At 47.9% G+C, this 23204-nt stretch overlaps 1 long non-coding RNA gene across 1 annotated transcript in view; it reads right to left on the bottom strand.

Moving 5' to 3' along the window:
• The window catches only part of LOC138683505 (uncharacterized), a 145072-nt gene that overhangs the window by 53411 nt on the left and 68457 nt on the right, over nt 1–23204 (bottom strand). The window contains exon 2 of the long non-coding RNA XR_011323013.1: nt 17353–17468. This is a non-coding gene — a long non-coding RNA (uncharacterized lncRNA). The remainder of the gene's footprint in view (nt 1–17352; nt 17469–23204) is intronic.

Raw genomic sequence — 23204 nt, 5'->3', positions numbered from 1 at the left:
TGACAGCATACCTTTTCCAAATATTTTACTAGTTCTTCTGGATTCTACACTTGTTCAGGGGTGAAGTTCCAAAACATGGGAGGTGCCCACTGTCCTAGGTACTTGCCCATACTACCCCACACACCCTGCCACTCATAATTATCCAGCCTCGGGGCAGATCTCTGGGTGATCTTCTTAAATAGTTGTTTAACCCTAAGCAAGACCTGAACTACATTCAGGAACATGCTAGTTCCTAGCAGTAGGACCATGCTGGTTTCAACATCCCAAGGGTATTAAAATTTTTCAGAATTCTCAAATGCCATTGTAACTAGACTGGAGGAGAAGGGAAAGGGGAAGAAAGGTGTCTCGCCCATAGATTGGCTCTCCGAGGAGGAAAGGTAAAGGGTGTAACGATTAATAGTTTCCCACAGAAGGCTCCCACAGTATAGAGGTGATGACAATGCTGAGTGCAAACACCGGATTAGTCCCATGACCGATAATTTTATCATACCATAAGCCAGTATTACACAGTACATCAAAGCAAAAACCTTAATCCACCTCCCACGGATGATAAGCAGCAGAACAGGGACTATATACAGCAAGTGAGGTGATACATAACAGAACTCTAAAAACGAGTGTCACAACTCTAAGAGCTCATAAATCAACATAGTCACCAGTGACTCTTAGACCAATATAATGAATGCTTGTAACAAATTTGTTTTAACAAACTCTGGTCAGGCTTGTTGTTATCTCAACCCTTCGAGTCCCACGTTGGGCGCCCAAATGGACTGTCATGGTTTAACCCCAGCCAGCAACTAAGCACCACGCAGTTGCTCACTCACTTCCCCCCCACCCAGTGGGATGGGGGAGAGAATTGGGGAAAAAAAAGTAAAACTTGTGGGTTGAGAGAAGAACGGTTTAGTAGAATGGAAAAGAAGAAACTAATAATGATAATGATAACACTAATAAAATGACAACAGCAATAATAAAAGGATTGGAATATGCAAGTGATGCACAATGCAATTGCTCACCACCCGCCGATTGATGCCCAGCTAGTCCCCGAGCGGCAATCCCCCGCCCCCACTCCTCCCAGTTTATATACTAGATGGGACGTCTCATGGTATGGAATACCCCGTTGGCCAGTTTGGGTCAGCTGCCCTGGCTGTGTCCTGTGCCAACTTCTTGTGCCCCTCCAGCCTTCTTGCTGGCTGGGCATGAGAAGCTGAAAAATCCTTGACTATAGTCTAAACACTACTTAGCAACAACTGAAAACATCAGTGTGTTATCAACATTCTTCTCATACCTAGCTCAAAAACATAGCACTATACCAGCTACTAGGAAGACAATTAACTCTATCCCAGCTGAAACCAGGACAACTAGATACTTCGGTCCCAGACCAGAGGGCAGACAAGCACCGAGGTGATGAATCTCAGCCCAGGCACTAATGCCCTGCTGCCAAGGAAAGATTTCCCCCAAAAAACTCCCTGAGCATTTAACAAGGGAAATCAGAGTTCAGTTCTCTGCTCTTCTGCCTAAGTGAGTAACACAGCATTACTGCACGGGCCGATCTTCACCTCCCGAGAAAGAGAATGGGCGTACAAGAGTCCTCGCCTTCACATTGGCACCTACATAGGTTCCTATATTTGGGGAGCAGAGCATCTGAGTACTCAGTGGAAGTGACTGTGGATCTTTGAGGATAAAGGTCTGTCCAAAATTCACCTTTTGGCTCTCTTTCACCTGAAGGAGCCTCCTGCATCAAAGTAGCCACCAGCAGAAAAATGCAAAGTTTGGAAGATTCAGAACAAAGCAGAAGAAAAATTAAGAGAAAAAAAAAGATCTTTAGTGGGTTTTTTTAACCTTATTTTGATTTGCCCTTTTTCCTGCTTGTTTAAATTTGAACGAAATCAAGTTGTCTTTTTTTTTTTTTTGGCAGTGGTGTCTTTTTTTTTTTTTCCGACCTGCTGGCCACACTTCTTTTTATGCAGCCCAGGATATAGTTGGCTTTCTGGGTGCAAGTGCACATTGCCAGCTCATGCCCAGTTTTTCTTCCACCAGTACCCCCAAGTCCTTCTACGCAGGGCTGCTCTCAATCCCTTCATCCCCCAGCCTGTATTGATACTGGGGGTTGCCCTGACCCAGGCACAGGACCTTGCACTTGGCCTTGTTGAACCTCATGAGGTTCACATTATCCCACTTCTCGAGCTTGTCCAGGTCCCTCTGAATGGCATCCTGTCCCTGTCTGTGTTTCTTGGGTGTCAGGTTGGCAATGTGGCTGTGTATTGGGTCTGCAGCATTTTATTGACATTGGAGGTGGCTGCAGAGCGAGACCCAAGACTTCAAGGCTCTTTGCTGGCACTGACACTAGCTTCACAAGAGATACTTTGCACACAGAGAGAGATGGTAATGCTTTGCAAAGCCCTTGGTGTGAAGATGGTATTCTTTCTATTCAGTGGTTGTACACTAATGTGGGGGTAATGAAAGGCTTGAAGACTTGGAGGCTGTTTTGGGGGCAATGGACTTGTCTCTTATAGACACAGACATGAGAGCAGCCCAAAAGATGGAAAGGTGCTACCATCTGCTGGGATGACTCTGAATCCTGCTCCTACTGGTGCTTTCACCGTCCAACTCTCAGGGCATCTTGGTCATGAAGACCATGAAGATATTGCACATGCCATGCCCTGCTCACCCTTTTGGAGCCTGACCCTGCAGCCAGGCTGGGCTGTGCCTGCTCCGGGTATGTACTAATTGCTCTGAACATTTTCCTTTTTGATCTTGTTTTCCTGCATCACAGGAACAAAAAAGATTTGGAAATTCTCACCACCAGGTCACGGGCTGGTTTCCCTCTGCCCTCGCCTTATCTCATGGCCTTCAGGCTCGGTTTCTTGGCTCGAGAGCCAGCAGCTGCTGCTCTATCAAAGCGCTGCACTGAGCGATTCCCCCACCATCGCCCTATCACCAGGGACCTGCCTGCACGGGTCCTGCTGGGGCCTATCTCCTTTCCCCACCTGCCGGGTGCCACGTGTCCCCCCCCCAAACCTCATGCCTCCAGGAGATGCTTTGCACAGCACAGCACAGCAGCAAGATCTTGGGGCAGATTCACGCAGGTGGATAACAAACTTATCATGACTGATGCTGCGTTTCAGCGCTGGGCACTTCTATATTATTTAATATAGAAATGGCCCCCAATGGCCCATTTAGCCCAGCACCTCTCTTCATGGAAGTCCACCCTTGGAAGGATGTAAGGACAAGTGATACTTCTCCAGAATATTTCCTCGACCTCTGACATTTTTTTGTGACTTAGACTCCCTGAGTCAGAGGTGTCCTTATATTTAATAGTCTTCAGTAGATATTTATCCCATGAATTTTTTTAGTTATTTTTGAAGCCGGGTAAATTTTAAGCATTTGCAATATCCTGTGGCAAACAGTTGCCTAATCTAATGACCCGTTTGGGTGCAGAATCATTTCCTTCAGTTTGTTTTGATCCTGCCACATGCTTGTTTTTTTGATGTCCTCATCCTCACAGTGGAGAAGACGATGGGTGGTCCTTTTCTATCCAACCACACTCTGACCCTTGTAATTTTACAGGCTCTACCATAACCTTTCCCGTGGATGTCTTTTGGGGACAGAAGAGTCCCAGCCTGTGCAGCTGTTCCTCCTATGGACACAGAGACCTTATGGTGTTATGATCACCTGAAGATGGTTTCCCTTTTGTCTCCATCCCTTCCATAATAAGCACCATGAGTCTTGGGTACACCCCCCCAGATTATTTAAAAGACAAATCAAAGGAAAATGCCCCAAAGTGAGATGTCCACCATCTCCCAGGTGACTTTAAATTGTCCTGTGACCATATTTTCTCCCCTGGGTGCTGCTGCTGTCCTCATGCACACTGCAAGACCTACTGCCTGGGGGGATGTGCCTCTGTGTTCCCTCCTACACCAGGCACAGGGGAGGCAAAGGTAATCCCAAATGACAGCAGAGTCATTCCTCTCCTGCATAAAACTTGGGTGCAGTAACCAGCCTGTTTCAGGACAGAGGCTCATCACCCGGGGGGCAAGGTAGCCTTCTGCTCATGGCTTGGTAACCCACGGCAGGGCAGGATGGGGTATCCAAGCGAGAGCATCCAGCTGGGAGTTTCAAGTGTGCCTGTCACCCCTGGGTCTGGGCATTTGAGATTTTCAGATCCACCTGGAGGTTAGACAGCACAAAGCCCTCAGCTCCCTGTGCAGTCTTCAGCGCCTTCAGGAGGCGGCTGGCCTCACCCTGTGTTCCCCTGACTCATCTCAGGGCATGTCTCTCCTGGGTGTAACTCCTACCTTTTGAGGTCAAACCAGGCTAAAGGGCAGCAAAGCAGATCTTTCCAGATTCCCCAAAGCTGGTGCCCAGTTTTTGTTTTGGTGGAAGGACCCTCACGTAGACCTCAAAGGGGTCTTCCCTGATGGGGAAGCCATCTCTGACCTCAGCAGATGACAGCTCTGGCTCACAGAGCAGCCTTGCAGGGGCTGTAGGGGCTGGGGAAGAGGAGTTCATCCCAGCCCAAAGCCAGGGTGCTCCTCTCTGTCCTTCCAGCCTCAAAGCACCTTGTAGGGTGAGGCCACATGCTTGGGACTCATCCCTGCGGAGAAGGAGGCCCAGGAGAACAGCCTCAACACCCACAGGGTAAGACTTCTGCAAGATGTTCCTGGAGCAGCAGAGCTTTGAAGCTGGTTTCTGGTAGCACCCTCGTGTGGAGTCTTGGGTGGCTAGTAATGCGGTTCAGTGTGCCCCACTATCATCCTCCCAGTGGAGGAAGACTTTGATCTTTCTCTTCCTCCCAGCTGAGCTGCCTAATTCCACAAAACACCTCCAAAACACCCACATCTGGGGGTGAAGCTGCCCCCCTGGGTTCAAAACCACAAATGAGGAGGGATCTGGCAGAGAGACAGACAACACAGTTGCATAATCTCTGTTTCTGTGGGAAGTGAGAGCAAAGTGGAAAACTGTGAGGGAGTTTCCTGAATGTCCATGTCAGCTCTGACTCAGCTTTCCTGCACCCCAGCAAACCCCGCCACTACCCTGCTTCAGTTTCTCCATCAGGCGAACGAAGATTGTGGCAGTACATTCCCTCTCCCCCCATCCTGCCAGCAGGAAACAAAACTTCTCCAGGAAGGGAGAAGGGGAAGGAAACCCTGGAGGCTGCAGGTTGAAATTTGAACTGGCCAATTAAGATGCGCCAGGTACACCGAGGTGACCCTCCTAGCCAATAGAATTAAATGACCACAGGTCAGATTCGACAGGGGTATAAATGGGGTCCTGCCGGAGGACATGTTGGCAGTCTTCCTCGGAGCAGTGGGTCTGCAGTTGGGGACTCCTCCTTGGGTCAGGGCACCGCCCAAGGTAACTCCTCAAGGGAGAGAGCCCTCAGCTTTTAGGTGAGTGATATGCGCATTTTGAGCCATCACTTTAACTCTTGGGGATTCTTAAGTCGGCCGTGTAGTATTAATTCTCTTTACATCATTGAGCCTGTGGTTTTATAAAATGTTACTGGACTTCTAACTAACTTTTGCTGAAGAATAAATCTGAGTTTTAACACCTGTTGGATTTGGTTAGTCGTGCATCCGTAACATTTTAAATTGGCGTAGTCGGCAGGATGGTGTTAATGGAGGAATTATTACGGAAGCACGGCTGTAGCCCTTCTCCCCCAGGTCTGGACTGGGCGAAGGAGAAGTGGTCCGACCCGGCAGCGGTCGTGGAGAGAGTAGAACTGTACCGCGGAAGTACTCGAGACGGCAAAGGCAGTGTGCGTGCCCTCCTGGGCGCCTGCTTGATTCAAGCACAGAACCGAAAGAGTGATTCTGCTAAAAGGCAAGGGGAAATAGATTGTCTGAAGGTGGAATTGGAGGAAAGGGACGTGCAACCCCTTATTGAAGCAGGAGGGCACGCGGGTCCGCACGGTGGGAGCCCCCGGAGCGCTGTTTGCACGGCCCCTTGTTCAGGACCCGAACTCGGCGAGTTACAAGCTAAGTTTTCGCGCAAGCCGAGCGAAACCGAAACTGAGTATTTGTGGAGAGTTTCTCTAACGGGGGAGGATCGGATACTGTTGAGTGATGATGAAGCGAGAGGTTACTGGGGACCGGGAGTGTTTCTGAGCGCTGGACCAGCAGGTGATCAGTCGATAACGTCCCGAGTAGCTTTTACTGGGCTGGGGGTGTGAACCCCAAGGAGAGAGGAGAATCTGTTACTATCCGGGTAAAGGGACTGTCGGAGTTAATGGAGGGTAGCAGGAAGGTCCGCCCAGCCGGTTGTAAACCCCGCCCCGAGCGGTCTCGAACTCGCGGGCGGTCGGGTCGGAACTACGATCCCGGAAGAGAAGCTCTCTGGCGGAAGTCACCGGCACTGGGGGCACCCCGAGCCGTGCTGCACGGGCAGTCCGCTGGTGGCATCTGGGAGTGGGATTGCTGGAGGGGAAAGCTAGAGACCCAAGGGAAGCACCAACAACCCCGCCCCCTCGGGAAGAGAAACGGGACCCTTTAGCGGCACTGCGAGAGGAACTGGACAGGCAAAAAAAACTAGGAGCTGTGGTTTGGGGTTCAGGCCGTCCAGTCCGCATGGTGAATACTTGCCAATGGTCTGCTGATAAGGAGCCTTTTATACACATTCCTGTGGGCCCAAAACGGATAAGTTTGGAATTCTTAATCGATACAGGAGCCCGGATTAGTGTTTTAAATGATCTACAAGCTAGTGAGCTGGGAATTAGGCCATCAAGAAAGGCTATAAACATTAGAGGAGTAACAGGGGCGACAGAAAAATGCCCCATAGCTCGAACCCAACTTTGGCTACCTGGGGAAAAAAGAATGGCAGCTGTGGAGGTGGCTTTAAACCCCTATGAGGGCAATATACTGGGATTTGATGTGCTGGCAGGCAGACAATGGTATCTACCCAATGGTAGGGTGTGGAGCTTTGGGGGCAGGGAGGCAGAGGCTATTCATGTGAGAACCTTGCAGGTTGCTCCTGCACTACTGCAATCTAAGGTAACCCATGTCCCTCAATATCCACTTCCAGTCGCAGCTAAACAGGGCATTTCGGAAGTAATTAATGATCTGGAGAAAAGAGAGATCATCAGTTGCACACATTCTCCTTATAATTCTCCTGTTTGGCCAGTCCATAAATCAGGTGGAAGGTGGTGACTAACAATTGATTATAAAAGATTGAACAGTAATGTCCCACCCTTAACTTCTGCCATCCCAAGTATTACCTCAGTGATTGCCCACCCTCTCTATGACTTGCTCTGAAAAAACAGAAAATGGGATTGGACTTTGCAACATGCAGAAGCCCTTAACGCTCTGAAAGATGAGCTTAAGGCTTATCAGGGACTAGGTCCATTGCACCCACGAGATCCTTTAAGGGTGGAATGGGGATTTGCTGAACATGCCTCATACTGTGGCATGTTTCAAAAGGGGCCACAGGGACCAGCCAGGCCTTTATTATTCTCTTCCACTGCATTTAAAGAGATGGAGCAACGATATTCAGACTGGGAGAAGGGGACTCTTTCCCTCACTAGAGCAGTTAAAGAGGCTGAAAAGCTACACACCTCACAGGATGTTATAGTACAGGGTCCTTTCCCTCTCAAATTCAATCCTCAATGGGTCACCTCCTCCGGACGGAGTAGCCCAAAAGGCCACAGTTAGGAAATGGTGTGCATACCTAGAAGGGATAAGCCAATTGCTCCCACTAAAGGAGGGTCTGACTAAGGTTTTCAAACTACAGCAACCTGTAAACCCTGACCCAGCCTTGCTGGGTCGACCCTATAAACCTTCTCCGATTGAGGAGGCACCCGAATTCGTGGCAGGCTCAGATGTGCAAGGAGTGTGGTTTACGGATCCATCTGCCCATCGAGTGGGATCAAAATGGCAATATAAAGCAGTGGTGTTGGAGATTGGTACTGGGAAGAAAGTCGAGGAAGAGGGTGAAGGTAGTGCACAAGTAGGAGAACTACGGGCTTTATTACTGGCTGTAGAGAATGGTGCTACCATTGTCTATACTGACTCTTACACGACCTTTAAGGGTGCTACAGAGTGGATATGTCAGTGGGAATCTAGTAAGTGGGAAGTAGGTCATGCGAAAGTGTGGAGGACAGAGGACTGGCAACGTCTCCTGGCAACAGGGAGATCCTGACCTTTAAAGGTGGGATGGGTGAAGGGACATGCTGTGAAATGGAATCAGCAGGTGGACCACCTAGCCCAAATCAGGATGTTCACCAGTGAGAAGGAAGATTGGGATAGAGTAGAATGGTTGCATATTAAACAAGGCCACTCAGGGAAAGCAGATCTCTATTATGAATGCCGATCTCGGGGCTGGCTAGTGTCTATGAAAACCTGTGAAGCAATTCTTACAGCTTGCCTGCAATGCCGAATAAGGCTCAAAGCTAATCACCCAAACCAAGCTCTGGCCCAGTGTCGCAGTATCTTGTTTTTGTACTGGTCTTCTCGGATCTTTACAGACTCTTCAAGGATATACTACAAGCTGCTCAAGGTCGCGCTGTTCTCGAACTGTCAGTAATTCCGTAGACTCGTTGCATTCCCCGACAATTCCCCCTTTTTGTATTTGTGCTAAAAATATTGTCCTGGCCACCCTCTGCAGGGCCCTTTGCAGAAGGCTGAAAAGACAGGGCAACATTAGGAGCACAGTTATCACAACCAGGATGACTACCCCCACAGTCTTGAGCAGAGATATCAACCATCCAGACAATCCCCAACCCTCGAACGTCTTTGTCAACCAATCTAATTCATCGCTTTCTGTCAGCTTCCTGACTCCCTTCTTTAATTGTTGAATGCTACTGTAAATGGATTCTGAGTGATCGGATAGATTCATACAACACATCCCTTCAAACTCATCACAACCATGTCCTTGTGCTAAAAGCAAGAAATCAATTGCAGCTCTATTTTGTAGCGTAGCATGTCTAACACTACCAACATCAGTTAGAAGGCCACTTAAAGCTAAAGAGGTAGCCTTAGATTGCTTACTAAGCCAACATCCTAACTTATTTAAAGTTCTTAAGGCATTTGCAACGCCAACTCCTGGTGCCAATATGGAGGCTGTTAAAATCTGGCCTGGATTCCAGAATTCAATGTTGTCTTGACAGGAACTGCTAAACCGATGCATAGACCTCTGGACTGGTCTATGTTTTCGAGTCATGTTCAGAATCGTTAACATATTTGGTGTTAATAACGTGAGGCGTCCGAGGCTACACGGGCCTCCATTCAGTTTAGATGGAATGCCTCCCCAGGCATGATCTCCACAGATTAAAAACACACCAGGAGGTAGCACAAAAGGAACAACAGAAGATTGTGAAGCATTAGGTGCGGTATAATTGCACCATGCAGTTGCATTGTGATAGAGAATACTAGTTGCATTAATATTTTGGCCTCGGCGAGCAGTATTGCTATAAGAGTAATTAAAGAACACACAAGCATCCATCATTACAGATCCTAATAATTCTAACTCTTGGGGTTCCTGGGTGACTGGTGAAAGATGCGCATACACACGATCCCAGTTGTTTGTACAACTTTTTGGAGAATTACAGAGATTTGGGATCTGCAGTGGGTTCAGCCAGGTGTCCACAGGTAGTCCTACCAAGCATGTAGAGAATGGATTTTCAGGGGTTGCGGTGGTGAGACACAAGGTGTCCTGGTGTGTCATGTTTGCTAAAGTGACCCAAACATTTTGTTTAGGTTGTGAGACCACCCATCCTTCACCCTGAGGCAGGTTCCAATACAGGCCAAACATACCGAGCAGGAACCCAGCGAGGACCAGCATCTGTGGAAACAAGCATAACCCCTTCCCCAGGTTAATAGCTTACATGGTCCACTCCACTGACCAGTAATTAAATCCTTAACATGTACTTTGATACCCTTTTGTAAATTCTGTGTTGAACAGAGAGAAGAGAAGTGTTGAAAAAGAGGAGGTAGGGAAGAGTTGTCCCCATAATGGAGAAAGTTAAGAACATAAACTGCTTTATCTAAACATGCCTGTGGTGGTTCCCCAACCATTCCCCCTTTTTGTTTTTGAAGCTGCTGCTTCAACGTGCCATGTGCATGCTCAACAATTGCTTGTCCTGTTGGGGAGTGGGGAATTCCTGTGACATGAGTAACACCCCACAGATTAAAAAATGTTTGAACTTTTCGTGAAGCATATGCTGGGCCATTGTCTGTTTTAATTTGGCGAGGCACCCCAAGCATAGCAAAAGCCTTCTGGAAATGTCGAATTACATCTTTTCCTGTTTCTCCATTATGTGCTGTTGCTACCAAAGCATGAGAATAAGTATCAATAGAAATATGAACATATTTCTGTTGGCCAAATTCATTGATATGAGTAACATCAGTTTGCCAAATCTGTAAAGCTTGTATACCTCTGGGATTAGTACCAAAATACACTGGAGTGTGAGTTCCTTGGCAATCAGGACAAGCAGCTACAATAGAGCGAGCTTCAGCATGGGACAAACCAAACTGCCTTCGTAAAGCTCAAAAACCCTCATGAAAAAATTGATGTGATAATACAGCTTGTTGTTTGATGTTAGGAACAGTAGTCAGAGCCATAGCAGAAACAAGAGCATCTGCTCTGGCATTACCTTCCATATAAAACCCTGGTAAAGTGGTATGACTCCGGATATGCATGATAAAATAAGGTTCTGTTCATAGTTGAATACTTTTCCAGAGTTCTAAAAGCACATGAAATAATAATTGATTGTCTGACATGGTCAAAGCCACTTTGTCTAGTTGAGAAACTAAATTAGCTACATACGCTGAGTCAGTTACAATATTTAGAGGAGTAGAAAAAATAGAAAAAGCAACAGCCATTGCACGCAGCTCTACTACTTGTGGAGAACCATTTTGATATACTACTTTGCTGTTCCAGTTGTTGTTCTCATACCAGACTACTGCTGCTTTACCTGTTTTTCCAGAACCATCTGTGAAGACAGTAGGGCCTTTCACAGGTTCCGGCTGGCTTAAATTTTTCTGACCAAATGGTATTTCTCGAGCAAATTTCAGGAGCGGGTGCGACAGTAGATGATATAATATCTGCCCTTGAAAACCCGCCATAGCCGCTTGCAGCTCATAATTGTTTGCCAGACACCATTCAAAGTACCAATTTTGAACAGGTAAAACAATCATAGCTGGATCACGTCCTGTTAGTTCTACACATCGTTTTCTAGCTTTTATGATTACATCAGCAATAAGTTCAAACAATCCAGAAGCAGTTTTTCATGGCCGGAATGACAAAAACATCCATTCTAAAATATGTAATGGGTCATCCCACTCAGAATTCCACTGCACCAAAGCACCAAATGGCACAGTTTTGTCAATTAGTACAAAGAATTGTACCAATTGAGACAGATCTATTCGAGAAACAAATTTCTTGTATATACATTGTTCCACCATGTGAATTGCATTTAACGCTTCCTTATTTAATATTCTGGGTTCTGTTGGATCATTGGAATTTTTTAATAATTCCAATAAAGGTTGTAACTGCGAATTGGTCAGTCCAAGATAGGGCCTGATCCAGTTCAAGGATCCCATCAGTTTCTGTACATCGAGTGTCTTAACTGCAAGGTTAAGTTTCACAGGTTGGGGCACAACCTGCTTGTTTGTAATTGTCATTTCCAAATATTTCCAGGGTGCTATTTCTTGCATTTTTTCAGGGGCAATAACTAATCCATATTGTTGTAACAAATTCATGGCCAAATTTTTCATGTCATTCAACTGCTCCTTGTTGTCTGATGCTAACAGAATGTCATCCATATAGTGATAACAATAACTAGTGGGGAATTTTTCCCTTACAGGTGACAGAGCTTGTGCAACAAACCATTGACAAATGGTTGGTGAATTTTTCATGCCCTGCGGCAGAACTCTCCATTGATATCTTTTTGCTGGTTCTGCATGATTGATAGAAGGCACAGAAAATGCAAATTTTTCTTTGTCTTGGGAAGCTAATGGAATTGTAAAAAAACAATCCTTAAGGTCCATGACAATGATTTCCCAATCTTGAGGGATCATGGCAAGTGAAGGCATGCCTGGTTGCAGAGCCCCCATCGTGGCCATGACAGCATTGACTTGCCGCAGGTCATGCAAAAATCGCCATTTTCCTGATTTCTTTTCTATCACAAACACTGGAGTATTCCATGGGCTCTGAGATGGTTCAATGTGTCCGGCAGCTAGTTGTTCTGCTACCAATCCTTGCAGGGCCTTTAATTTTTCAATTGGTAGGGGCCACTGATCCACCCACACAGGGTTATTTGTTAACCAGGTTAATACAAGTGTGGGTTGTCTAACGCCCTGCAGCACAGTGGCCCCCGTTAAAAATCCGTGGTAATTCTCACCCCCCACTGTGACAAGCAATCCCTCCCCCATAAATTGAGGGGAGCTGCCGTCACATATGGTTTAATGACTGCTTGTTGGCCCTCAGGATTAGTAATCAGAACTGGAGTGGCTGCCATCTTGGCTCGTGTGGATCCTCCCAGCCCCACTACTCCCATACCAGCTTCCTCTGTTGGCCTGTTGTTTACCTGGTGATGTTTTGTGTGGAGAAGTTACATTGATGTGCCCTTCACTGCCACACCCAAAACACTTTCCAGAATTTCTCATAGCATTGGCTATGGTGGTCACCGTGTGTTCCAGTGTCCCAACTTTAGAACATGCAGCTACCATGTCGGGGACAGAAGGATCTCCTGGTAAAGCCTGTATGATCTTTTGACAGTCCTCATTAGCATTATCCTTTGCCAACTGTTTGCATAGCATTTGCCTTAAGACCTCATCTTCTACCTGTTTTTCCAGTGCGGCAGATATTTTTTCTACAAACTGTAAAAAGGGTTCTGTGGGGCCTTGGCAGATAGTGGCATATTTTTGCTTCGGAGCTGCCATGTCCATGGTTTGCTTTATTGCCATAAGGCCTATATTTTGTGCTTGTTTGAGAGCCATCAGAGGCCATGTAGCCTGCAGCTGAGGGTTACTAAATGGCCCTTCACCAAGCAAAGCATCCTCTCCAAGGCCTAATCTCAGGTCATCCTGTGGCAGTTGTGAATTTTGCAGCGCTGCTGCGCGTGCCATCTGCCTCCAAGTGGATTGAAATACTTGCAATTGTACGGGCTGAAACAGCACTTGTGCCAGATGCATAATGTCATATGGACACAGCAGATCTGTGCTGATTATAGGAATAAGTTGCATCACCTCAGGAGAATTGATTCCAAATTTTTGTACTTTATTCTGCAAATCCTGCACTACTCTCCAGCCGATTGGATTGTGCTCATCATGCCGGTTTGTGCCTGGAGCAGCTTTGAAAACAGGAAATGTACCAGGACCCCCTGCTGCGTTATCTAGAGGCTTTAGAAACGCTGGTGTTAGAGAGCACAGGCTGAGGCGTTCTACTAGATCCCAGTTGCCAGAATTGGCAGCATATTTTCTAACTCCCTCCCAGAATTGATCAGGGGATCTCGGGACTACTGTTATTGTGGATGGAGGGAGAGTCCATGGCAGGGGTTCTTTCGGTATGGTTTTATCTGCGAGCTGTAGAGATCGCATAGCATTGATTAGAGATTTTTCTGCCTCAGTTTCATTTTGGCTCTCACTTTCCATTCGGCCCTCACATTCAGTTTGACTCTCACCGTCCTTTCGGCCCTCAATTTCAGTATGGCCCACACTTTCCGGCTCGGTGTTAATCGCTACATTTTTCTCCTCGGGGGGGGGGCTGATGGAGTCACCCCTTCCGCTGCCGCACCAGTAGGTGAGGAGGGCCCCTCATCGCCTGGTAAAGGAATTAATGGCGTAGGAGGAGGAGGTGGATAAGGGTATGATCTGATTTTGCTCGTGAGGGGTTTTCTGCCCGCAATTGCTAAGATTGCAGCATCGGCCGATGCTCCAACTTGAGCAGAAGCTTTTTCATTGCTAACATTTTCTGATTTCTCATCTTTCTTTTGCTGATCTTTCGCATCACATTCTGCTTTCCATTCTTTCAGAGTCTCAGTTAATAAACGCCATATGACTGCCAACTCGCACAGCTCTTTCTGCCCTTTAGAGATCTCATCAAACATTTTCAAGGCCACAGATTGCCATGCACCCACACTAAATGCAGTAAGTGTTGTGGCTGGAAAGCCTTGGGTCTTACACCATAATGAAATCCTTCTCAGGATTTTCTTTTTAATAGGGCTTTCCAGGTAGACAAAATTGTCTCCTCTTCCTTAGTTAATTGCTGCCCCATTCTAACAGTTTAGTCCCCGGTTGTAGCGTTCACCGCATATCAAGGTGCCGCGATTAGATCACTGGTTGGCCCGGACCAGGGAAAGAGACAGATAACACACACAGTGTGAGCGCCAACTTCCGCCTTTTATTGCGCAGTCAATTCCTTTTATACTAACAAGGGTAGGTGGGATTACAGACACATCATAAGGCTGCGACTAACCCTCTAACTTTCCGTGACATCGCGAGATCTTCCGAACGCCGAACCCTACATCTCCCCCCTCTCTATGACGAGTTGGCCTCTATTGTTATGAACAATTCCACACCAAGAAATAACTAAGTAAAGTATTATGAGTATAAACATATTTCTACAACTAAGTTGAAACACTCTATCTTAAACACCCGTAAATGTCCCATTTACCCTGCAGAGCAAAGAGCTCCTTTATAGAAATTCACACAGGAGGTAGATTGAAAGTTATACAGCTACATCATGAGGCTTGGAAAGAATTACTTCTATTACTCTATAAAGTTTATCATTGGTGCACTGATGTTAAGGCTTAATGTCTGAGGCACCTGGATTCCTGGCTGCGAGCTCTGATAGCCAGATCCCATAAAGGCACGTATTGATGGACTCTGAGAGGGACGTCGTCCGGATACACATCAGGGTCCCCCAGTTGGCTTTGCATCCACTGCCAGAAGTTTGTAGCAGATACCCAAGGTGTCACAAGCCAGGAAAGGATGACAGCAACCTGTAGGAAAAACACTCAAACACTATGAGGTTAAGGCAGGACGAATCATACGACTAGGAACCCATTTCAGTAGCCCTTCAGGTGTCTGTACACAGGCATACCCTCGCCCAAGACAACGCAACTAAAATGGCCCTTCCCATTGGCGTGTCTGAAAGTCACGTACGCGGACCAATGGGTAGGGACCTTTCTCTTCCGTGTTCGTAAAGTGTCGTTGCGCCACCGTCTCTTCCAGATCCCCTCGAACTGTCTGATTTAATGAAGTTAACCCAGTTAACAGAAGACACTGTGTACGGAGAGCAGGTGTGTTTTCCTGTAACCAGGAGGGCTCCTCCTGCTCCCCCTCCCTAAGCCGATCGAGTAAGGCCTTTAAAGTTTGATGTGCTCGTTCTACAATGGCCTGGCCGGTGCTATATGAGGGATGCCATGTTTACTTAACAAGCTGAACAAGGTAAAATTATTACAATAGCTAAAATCACAATAACTACAATAATGCCCATAATTCTTTGAGCCAACCCATTACCCCTAATGACCCAAACCATGAGGACTATGAGGAAGATGAACCATCCATACATTCTTGTGTCATCTTGCTCCGCGAACTCAGCCCAGCAATCGGTAGGTGCCAGCTTTCCGTGGGCATCCCCACAGAGGCAACGATGGCCTCACCGTACACCAGCCCGATGCTCTTCGGAAAATCCCGGTATTTATACATTTGCAGAGGAACGGGTTTTGGCACACGTGGCCAGCGGGTGCCAAAAGTCTGCCTCGGTTGCAATCTATGACGCATGCGCTCGCTGGCCAGGCGCGCTGCACGAGTCATAGCCATCTTGTCTATTGGTTTGTGGGCTTTATGATGCGGTTGCGGTGCACAGAGAATCTTGACCTGTTATGTTAACCAAGGTGACCTATACATTAGTTTTTGACTGAGGTGCTTTCATATTGCCACACCATCTATGATGCTCCAGATGATGATGGTCGTGCAAATTCAACAGGAGTCCATCGTGGGCCTGTATCTGTGGAAACACAATCAACCTCGTTCCCAGGTTATTAATGGAAATAGACCTTACCCCTAATTTTGGCTTAAACTAACTTTTACGTTTACCCCACACTGTCTTCCCGTAATCACACTATGTTTAATCAAATTATGCTTAACACACTTAATCTCTTTAGGCACACCCAGCACTGCAAAAGAAGTGTGAAGATGTCATTCAATATGTAAGGCCTTTTCTCCAGTTTGTACCGTGGCCCACATGGCAGCAGGATAGGTATCAATCTGCACGTGCGCTCGTACCCAAGAGTTCTACCAGAGGGGCCATATCGTTATTAGTGATACCACAAAGATTCCGCACCCACTGGATATCTCCCACAAGCTTCCAGACATCATGTACCATTGAAATTTCTAACATTGTTAGCATCTATGTGCCACCTCAAATACTTCCAAGGTGCTGCCTTTTGCACCTATTCAGGAGCAATTATTACTCCGCGATGGCTTAAGATGTCCTGCAACTGAGTTAAAATTTCATCCTGTGGCAAGTTCCTTCCCGCTATCAAAATGTCATCCATATAATGATAAATAATTAACTGAGGAAACTGCTTTCTTACAGGCTCTAATGCCCAGGCCACATACACCTGACACATCGTGGGGGAATTGCGCATTCCTTGCGGTAACACGACCCAATGGTACCTCTTATAGGGCTCTGCCTTGTTAATCGATGGTACCAAAAAGGCAAACCGTTCAGCGTCATCTGGGTGCAAGGGAATGGTGAAAAAACAATCCTTTAGATCTATAATTAACAAATCCCATTCTTCTGGAAGCATAACTGGAGACGGCAAACCCAGCTGCAGGGCTCCCATACTGTGCATCACTGCATTCACAGCTCTGAGACCTGTGGTTTCCCTGCGGAGCTGAATCCACCATCTCCACGTTGTACTTCACCTGGGTTCGGAACACACGACCTGAATGGAACTAATTGTGCCATTCTGGTACCTTTAGGAATAGAAACAGGAGGGATTAAAACATGAATCATAATTTTCACAGTCCCACAATAATCTGCTTCAATAAGCCCTAGGACTACCAGAATTCCTTTTAGAGCTGTTGAAGATCGCCCCATTAAAAATGCACTAAGCCCAAACCCCAATGGTCCCTTTATGTTGAATGTGTATTGCGGTTTCCCCGTCCACTCCAGAGCTTCCTGCAGTGGCGGATCTGGTAGTTGCGAGGCTGCCCGAGGGCTGGCAGCCCAAACCCCTTGCTTTTGTTTCATCGCATGAGGGGCCTTGGTGCTCGGTGTAAAGTTTCCCTTCTTCCTGCATTTTTGGTGGTATGGTTATCTTTCTTACAACTGTTGCACCATCTTTTTGTTAGCAGAAACTCTACATTGGCTCTTGATGTGTCCAAGTTTACCACAATTAAAACACTTGACCGAGGGTTTCTTACTGGCTTTATCAGTAAGCGGATTCCGTACTGACTCACAGCATTCTTTAATTTCTCAATGACCTTCCAGTCAAACGCCTCCTTTTTTTTTTTTTTTTTTTTTAACTCCCCTCCAATGCCTCTCCCTCTCGTCCGCAGCGGCTACTGCAGGCGGCTCCGCGTCTATCGCGGGCGCAGTTGGTTTCACCGTCTTTGGTTCTGAGAGGCGGGATGGATTAAAGGACGGTGGCGGGGGGGCGGATGGTTCTGCCCAGGGGCCGGCGGCGGCCATTCCATGGCCGGCTGACACGCACCGCTGCAAGTGGGCGGAGGGGGTGCAGCTGACGGCTCAGCAGGCACAGGCTTAGGAGGCTCAGTCCGCTCTCCCGGCAAGGGCGCTTGATTTCCCCCCGCGGGGGGGTGTTTCCTCCTCTGCCACAGTCTCCAACCCCCGCTGCCTCCCAGTTATCCCCTCCGCGGGTGGCCGTTCCTCCCACTCTCTCAACTGACGGTATAAATCTCCCCCGACATCCCGGCCTGGAACCCAGTCCAAGAGGCACTCCCCCGAGTCCCCCCGAACCACCCGCCGCAACCCCCCCCCATGGACACTGCGGAGGGGGCACATCCGTCCCCGCTGGTGCCGTCCCTACAGGAAAAACCTCCGTCTCTGCCGTACCCTCCGCGTCCATGTCCTCAATCGGAGATGGACCGCTCTGTGAGCCCCGCTCCACAGCCGCCCACTCCGTCTGAGTTTGACTTACTGTCCCTGGGGGCACTGTCTCCCGTTGTTCCTGAGGCGGCGCCTCATCCGCAAACAAAGCGGCTCGCGCCGCCAACTAGCACGCCCCAGCTTTCTGTCCTTCCGTAACCACCCTCTCCACTTTTCCCCAAGTTTGTAATCGTTCTGCAGCTCCGCGCTCGCCCCCGAGCGCAGATTGGAGCAACAACTCCCGAATCTCTCCCCATTTTGGGGGGCTTAAAACTTCTCTAGGAGATCCAAACGCCTCCCCGGCGCCACATCCATAGGATGCATTCGCCCGTGGGGCCCCTCCCTATCGTTCCGCGGGCACCCACCTCATCAGCCAACACCTTCAATACCTCAATCACTTGCGCAAGCTTCATCGTCGCCTAGTGCGACCGATCACGTCGGGGTCACCATTATGTAGCGTTCGCTACATATCAAGGTGCCATGATTAGATCACTGGTCGGCCCGGACCAGGGGAAGAGACAGATAACACACACAGTGTGAGCGCCAACTTCCGCCTTTTATTGCGCAGTTAATTCCTTTTATACTAACAAGGGTAGGCGGGATTACAGATACATCATAGGGCTGCGACTAACCCTCCGTCTTTCCGTGACATCGCGAGATCTTCCGAACCCTACACATGTCAATGGACAACTGCTGTGTTCACTCCAAATGTGTCAATATGGCTTCAAGACTAAATCAACGAGAGAATACGGCAAGAGACTCGGAGACAATTGCTTCTGCACCAGGGACCAACTGGTTGGGAAAAGTTTTGATATGTTCAGATTTTCTTTCATGGGGTGGGCGACCAGCCTTCTCTAATATTTTTAATAATGCTTGTAGTTATGATTACTGTAATCTATATTGCAATAAGTTCTATCAAATGCTTGGTAGTGAAGCTTGTACTAATGGTTAAGTATACTCCTTTAAACTGTCCATACACTGAATATTCCTGTGTTCGATATTCCACTTTAATTCTAGACCAGAAGGGAATGATGACCCACGATGAGCGTCAAATTCACCAAACTGCACCACCCCCCTGTTAACTTTGGAGGCAAGAGGTGACTGTACCACCACTCCAAAGAAACCAGTCGAATCATGACTGTGGTCACGGGGTGGATTGTGGCAGTATGTTTCCCCCCCCCATCCTGCCAGCAGGAAACAAAACTTCTCCAGGAAGGGAGAAGGGGAAGGAAACCCTGGAGGCTGCAGGTTGAAATTTGAACTGGCCAATTAAGATGCGCCAGGTACACCGAGGTGACCCTCCTAGCCAATAGAATTAAATGACCACAGGTCAGATTCGACAGGGGTATAAATGGGGTCCTGCCGGAGGACATGTTGGCAGTCTTCCTCGGAGCAGTGGGTCTGCAGTTGGGGACTCCTCCTTGGGTCAGGGCACCGCCCAAGGTAACTCCTCAAGGGAGAGAGCCCTCAGCTTTTAGGTGAGTGATATGCGCATTTTGAGCCATCACTTTAACTCTTGGGGATTCTTAAGTCGGCCGTGTAGTATTAATTCTCTTTACATCATTGAGCCTGTGGTTTTATAAAATGTTACTGGACTTCTAACTAACTTTTGCTGAAGAATAAATCTGAGTATTAACACCTGTTGGATTTGGTTAGTTGTGCATCTGTAACAAGGATGGACCATACCTGTCTTGAGTCATTGGGATGGGGGGCTGGGACAAATAAAAAAAAAAGGGCCGGAGCTGTTAAATCTGAGCCAGGTGTGCTTGAAGATTTCAATTAATCAAGTCATCATCATCATCACCTCTGCTGACATTTGCCCAGTGCCACACAGGTCGGGTTTGGCTGAAGCAGAGGGCGCTCACACTGCCAGGCGGTTTGGCAATTGGAGGTTTAAGCCATGAATAAATAAATACCACATTTGCATATTCCTGGCTCTCTCCATCTAGTTTCAGGACCTGCCCTGGAGATTGAATTTTTATTTTGGGGGGAGGAAAACAGAGCACTAATCTGCTGCGGGGAGATTACCGAGGGCTGCTTTGGTGGGACAGACAAGGCAAACCAACCATCGCTGATAAAACATGGCATGACTGCAAGAGGAAAGGGGGCAGAGCTTTCCCCCCTCTCTCAGTGTCCCTAATGTGAATTTTGGAGGCTGCAGGTTGTTTCTTATTATCAGAAAAAAAAGAAAAGGGTTTCTCCTCCTTGTTGCTATGTGTAAAGCCCACAGCAACAGCTGGGAAATCAGATAAATTCACTCTCTAGCCTGTCACAGAAAACAAACAAAAGCAACTGGAAAATAAAAACAAGGTATACAAAACAATCTATGCAAAAAGCAAATTGGCAATTTAAAAGGAGACAAAATATTGCTAGCATGTTACGAAACGTATCAACTTCCCATTAGTTCTCTTTGTGTAATTCAGGTCACCACAGTTTTGAGATAAAGCTGCCAGAGCCACTGACTTTGGACAGTCAAAATCAGTCTCTCCCTCTCTGCCCCTGACCTATATGTATGGATTGGTTTAGTTCTCTTTGAATTTTTGACCTTTTAGGCTTTTTTTTTTTTTTTGCCTAAGGATGAGTGTATAACACACCCTCCCAGCATATGACCCACTGAGGAGGGTTCTGACTGTCGTACCATCCCGTGAACCCTGGCTTTTCCCTTGTAAAGCCTCAGAGCTGCTGGTGCTGCTGGTGGGGGGATGCAAAGTGGCTGCTTCATCCCCATGCAGACAGGTGAGACTTAATGAACCATCATCCATCCAAGCAACAAGTGATGATTAAGGCTCATTTTAATCAACATGGTGCTGCGTTGCCTGGGTGGTCCCCAAGCGCTGGGAGGGACCTTGGCATCCCTCTGACCCCATCCCATGGTCAAGGAGCTGAGCTCCAGCTCTCTTGGGACCTTTTTTCTTTTGGTGGCTGCCAGGAACTTGCTGGGTGCCTGCCTGAATCTGGGGGTGAAGCCCTTGAGGTTTTGTTTAAAGCTTCAATGGCTACAAACATCTCCTTTAGCCTATTTCTTTGCCCTGATGAGGTCCCCCACTTCTTGGCCATCGTGAAGATTGCTTGTTAGCTACGTGTTTCTGCGATATGGCCATACTTGGGATGGATAGTCAAACATTACAGGAGTACTTTCTTGTGTCATTACCCTGTGTACCAGATTATTTTTGTCTGGGAGTTATGAATGACTCTATCATGCATTAATACTTGAGAATTTGAAACACTTGAAAGTACTTTAGAAACCAAAGGGAGGAACTATTTAATCCTACAATGAAATGCAGATTCTGCTGGGGTGGGACAGAACCCCCTCTTCCCAGGAGAAGCAAGAAACCCCATCAAATCTGGGTAAAGCTACTGGGAGGGATCGGCCAGGCAACGTCCCTGCATGGCTGGACCATGACTTTCTGCCTCACTCCAGGCACTATTGCTGAGATCAGGTTTGGGGGAGCTTGGAAAGAAACCAGCCGTGGCATGGCCAAGGGGGTTAGAGATGGATGCAAAGGTCTGGTAGGGAAAGCCCCAGGCAGTAGCTGGCTCTGCCTGTGGGGAAGTATGAGACATCCACGGGTGATGCTGAGCCCGGGGACATGCAGAGGTTTTAGCTCGAGGTTTAGCTCCCCACAGCCACCGTGGGACTGGAGCATTTCCGCAGCAGTAGCGTTTGCAGAAAGGCCCCGGGGTGGGATGAGGCAGTGCAGAGGGAGGGTGGATGCAGCATGAGCTGGGGTCAACCTGATGGCTAAACCTGCTCTGCAGCTCTGTCCAACCACAGCCCCTTCTCATCAGCTGTGTGTGATACCAGCAGCGTTCCTGAGGTGGGAGCAGAGGGTGTGTGTGCACGTGGGCGTGCATGCGGGTGTGCACTTGTGCACAGTGGTTTGAGCTGCGTGGTTGAGGGCATCAGCACCGCAGCGGGCTGAGGTTTGGAGGTGCTCAGGTTTTTGAGATGCTCCCAGGAAAGGCAGTGCTGAGCAGCCGTGTGCCTCCCCATGCTCCCGACGGCCCCTCCACCAGCTCAGCGGGTTCAAAGGCTGGAGGTTGCCGGGCTGGGATCTAGCACACTGTTTGCAAACAGCTTCAGCAGGCCAAAGGCACTTGGGTTCCCTCAAAAAAAAAATGCGGGAATATGTCTGCAAATCACCAGTAGGCTTTTTGTTTTGCTAAGCGTAAAGGGATGGTAGGGAGTAGCAACTCCCTTTTTCTTCTGCAACTCCCCCTTTTTGGGACACCAGAGATCCCCACTGGTGGTTCAACACCACCACTGGCTCTCCTTGCGTCCCATGGGAAAGGACAACCCTGCTCCACCAGCATAGATGAACCAAGTGAGGAACAGATGGAAACAGAAATAACCCAATGGGGACAGGGAAAAAACTCAGTCCCAGCCTGTTGGTCCCGCCAGTGCTGTTATCTCATGGGAGGCATTTCTGGTATCGATACAGGTTGGGGGATGAAGGGATTGAGAGCAGCCCTGCAGAGAAGGACTTGGGGGTACTGGTGGATGAAAAACTGGACATGAGCTGGCAATGTGCACTCACAGCCCAGAAAGTCAAGGTGATTCTGTCCCTCTACTCCACTCTGGTGAGGCCCCATCTGGAGTGCTGGATCCAGCTCTGGAGTCCTCAGTACAAGAAAGACATGGACCTGCTCGAGCGGGTCCAGAGGAGGGCCACAAAAATGATCAGAGGGTTGGAATGCCTCTCCTCTGAGGAAAGGCTGAGAGAGTTGGGGTTGTTTAGCCTGGAGAAGAGAAGGCTCCAGGAGAGACTTTATTGCAGCCTTTCAGTACTTAAAGATGGGGACAGGCTTTTTAATAGGGCCTGTAGTGATAGGATAAGGGGTAATGGTTTTAAACTAAAAGAAGGTAGATTCAGACTAGATATAAGGAAGAAATTTTTTTATGATGAGGGGGGTGAAACACTGGCAGAGGTTGCCCAGAGAGGTGGTAGATGCCCCATCCCTGGAAACATTCAAGGTCAGGTTGGACAGGGCTCTGAGCAACCTGATGTAGTTGAAGATGTCCCTGCTCATTGCTGGGGGGTTGGACCAGATGACCTTTAAAGGTCCCTTCCAACCCAAACCATTCTATGATTCTACACCAGCTTGTCACAGTGTGGGGTGGCAGGCTGTGTGCCCCCATGTGGTTTCCCTTT

This window comes from Haliaeetus albicilla, chromosome W (assembly GCF_947461875.1).
Source record: "Haliaeetus albicilla chromosome W, bHalAlb1.1, whole genome shotgun sequence".
Lineage (NCBI taxonomy): Eukaryota > Metazoa > Chordata > Aves > Accipitriformes > Accipitridae > Haliaeetus > Haliaeetus albicilla.
This window is presented reverse-complemented; position numbering and strand designations above follow the sequence as displayed.